Here is a 3,574-nt window from a genome sequence, read left to right as displayed (position 1 = left end):
TACCAACTCTTCATTTTTCTTTGAGCTGCACACAAGTTTTCTTTTGCAAGCTCACAAGCTGTTGTAAGTTTAAACCTAAACTCACTCACAAAATACAGTATAACAGATTAGACACAGGAGTGGACTCACAAGACAACCATTTTTCTTTAAGGAGTTTCAAAGGGCCTCTTACAGTATGACCAAAAACAAGTTCTGCTGGACTAAAACCTGTGGACTCCTGAGTTACCTCTCTGAATGCAAAAAGCAACGGAGGAATCCCCTCATCCCAGTCCCTCTCAAACTCTAGGCAGTAAGCCCGCAACATGTTTTTGAGAGTTTGATGGAATCTCTCTAATGCACCTTGAGATTCAGGATGGTATGCTAATGAGGTACAATGTTGGATTGACAACTGCTAGATAACCTGTGAAAAGGTATGGCTCATGAAATTTGAGCCCTGATCTGACTGAACCATCTTCGGCAGGCCGAATACTGTAAAGAAATTAACTAAAGCTTTAGAAATGGTTGATGCTGTAACTTTTCTCAAAGGAATAGCTTCAAGAAATCTGGTTGCTGTACACATGATGGTCAGAAGATATTGGTTACCTGACTTTCAACGTGGGAGAGGTCCAACACAATCAATCAATACACGTTCAAATGGCTCCCCAATGGCAGGAATTGGATAAAGAGGAGCAACAAGAATCTTCTGATTTGGTTTGCCAACTACTTGGCACACATGACACATTCTACAGTACTGTGATACATCTGACTTTATACCAGGCCAGTAGAAGTGTCTCACCACACGATCCCAAGTTCCTGACTCCAAGATGACCAGAAAGACAATGGTCATGAGCCAAGTGCAGTATTTCATTTCTAAAACATGATGGAACCACAATTTGAAATACACTGCTCCAGTCATCCTCACTGGACATGTTAAACGGAGTCCACCTTCTCATCAATACTCCATTACTTAGGAAATAACCACAAGTTTTTTCAGCAATGGCATCCTCTGATTTAGCCTCTTCATAAAGAGTAATCACAGTAGGATCAGACTTTTGCTCTGACACCAGCTGATCATGTGTGGGCGTGTTTTTACCAAATCCAGGCAGATCAAAGTTACCTCCAGCCATAAAAGTATCAGAAAGATTTACATCACAAGACTCTGGTGTCTTTATCTTATCTTTCACTTTTCTGGACATGGCACGGGTAACAGCACAAACAGGAAAAACATCTGGATGGGTCACCTCCAACTCATCAGGAGTAGAAACTATTTGTGGTTCAGATGTTACTTTTGGAGTAACAAAAACTTTACCACAGCTAGATCATTTCCAAGAAGCAATAAGATACCATCATAGGGAAGTTGTGAAGAGAGAGCAACAACCACCTCACCTGAAACCAAGTCAGTTTCTAGATGAACTTTGTGCAAGGGTAAATTTAGAAATCCCACACCAAACCCTTTCACTAAAGCAAATGTACCCAAAAATGAGTCTTCATTAAAAGGAAGTGCATCTTTAAGCATTACTGACTGAAAAGCTCTAGTATCTCGCCATATTAATAGGGCAAGTAGTTCCACAGTCAGAGACTAGAGATACTGAACCATCAGTTAAAAGAATGAAGAACCAACCAACTCTGTTAGGAACAGCAGCACCTGGTGGCACAATATTTTTGTCTTTAACAGACTTCAAAAAAACAATTGGTTTAGCAGGCCTTATTTCCCTTTTAAAGTGGGACAGACAGCAACAAGATGTCCAGATTTCTTACAAGAGAAACACAGCCTCTCTGATAAAGAATCAGAATTAGACCTTCTGGAACCTGACAATGGCACAAAGCTTCGACTGGATGGTTGCAACTTATGGAGCACACCTCTACCTCTGGTTTCTTCTCCAAAACAGGTTTTGAGTGAGGACAAACTCATTAGCAAGAATGGCAGATTCATCCAGGGTTTTCACCTCACATTCATTTAGATAAACACACACTGCCTCTGGTATACAGCTCTTAAATTCTTCAAGCAACATGAGCTGACGAAGTTGTTCCTTGGACTCTATGTTTTTAGATAAGCACCACCGGTAAAACAGAGTTGTCTTCTGTTTTGCAAATTCCATATAGGTTTGCTGTTCTGGCTTTGTACAACTCCTAAACTGTTGCCGGTAGGCTTCTGGAACCAACTCATATGCTTTCAGAATTTCTTTTTTTACCAAGTCATAATCTAAACTTTGTTCAATACTCAGAGAAGAATAAGCTTCCTGAGCTTTGCCAACAAGAACACTCTGTAAGAGTAGTGTCCAAGATTGTTTTGGCCATTTTGAAGTGATAGCAACACGTTCAAGAAGAGGAAAATACCGTTCAACATCCTTTTCATGGAAAGGAGGAACCAGTCTCATCAGCTACATCAAACTCAGGCTTTGTTGTTAAAGAGACTTGCTTCATCTCTAACTCTCTCATGAAACGTTCATGTTTCAACATAATTTCATTTACTTTCAACGCAAATTCTCTTTTCATCTCCTTCTCCTTTAATGCCAACTCCTTATGCCTTAACTCAACAGCTGCCTCAGACATCACAGGTAATTTAGGCATTACAAATTCAACCTCTGGTAGTGAAGTTGACAAAAATGCCCTTTGCAACAAGTTCTTGTATAATGACAAATTTTGTAGTCTGTTTTAACTTTTTATCCTCAGTAGAGAGCTCAATTTCATAGCAAGATGCTAACTGAAGGAGTTGTTCCTTTGTAAAACCTTCAAGCTGCTCTTTGCTAGGCTCTTTCAGAAAATCATCATCTGTTGCCATCTTTCAAAAGCAACGTTAAATCAACACAAATGGGGCTCAACACAAAACCAACTACACTAAATGGATCCAACAGCCCAAGGCTGACAAAGTGGCTTGTGACACAAAATGGCTGCAATACCACACAAGTGGGCAAAAGCTCCACCCATCAAGCCATTAAAGCTTCACACAAAAGATTATCTTGCCCCTTGCAAGCAAATAACCTGCTGGTAATCATTACAATGCTAAAGGCATTTAACCAAAGTACTGCTAACCCACAAGTCACAACAAAACACACAATAGCCACAAAACACTAAAGTTAGGATTAGGGATGCACCAATACCAGATTTTTGAAAACCGAGTACGAGTACAAGTACTTACATTACAGTACTTGCCGATACCAAGTACCGATACAAGTACTAATAAATATCCTTAAAAATCCTTATAACTAACTTAAACTGTTTATTTTCATTAGACACTTCAAACATAAATAAACAAAGTACATTACTATTGGTTTAAAACCATTTTACTGTCATAACCATACTATGACAGCATGTACAAAAAAAACAAACCTAACCAAATAGTTTTTTTACATTTGAACACTTTCTGAATCTTAAACAACTTTGCCATATCTTTCACCTAAATGTTAATTAAATTAACTGTGAGTTATAGTATATATACACCTAAGAGACTTCCAGTTGATTTATTTTTTATTCCATCTTCATCGTAGATGTAAAACTTTTAATGATCGGCTCTAGTTGTCTAAAATGTGTTACAGGGCCCTCACTGAATATTAGAACATTGTACCATCAACTATATAAATAAACTAAACTAAAT

The sequence above is a fragment of the Austrofundulus limnaeus genome, unplaced genomic scaffold, assembly GCF_001266775.1.
Source record: "Austrofundulus limnaeus strain Quisiro unplaced genomic scaffold, Austrofundulus_limnaeus-1.0 Scaffold744, whole genome shotgun sequence".
In the NCBI taxonomy this organism is placed as follows: Eukaryota; Metazoa; Chordata; class Actinopteri; order Cyprinodontiformes; family Rivulidae; genus Austrofundulus; species Austrofundulus limnaeus.
This window is presented reverse-complemented; position numbering follows the sequence as displayed.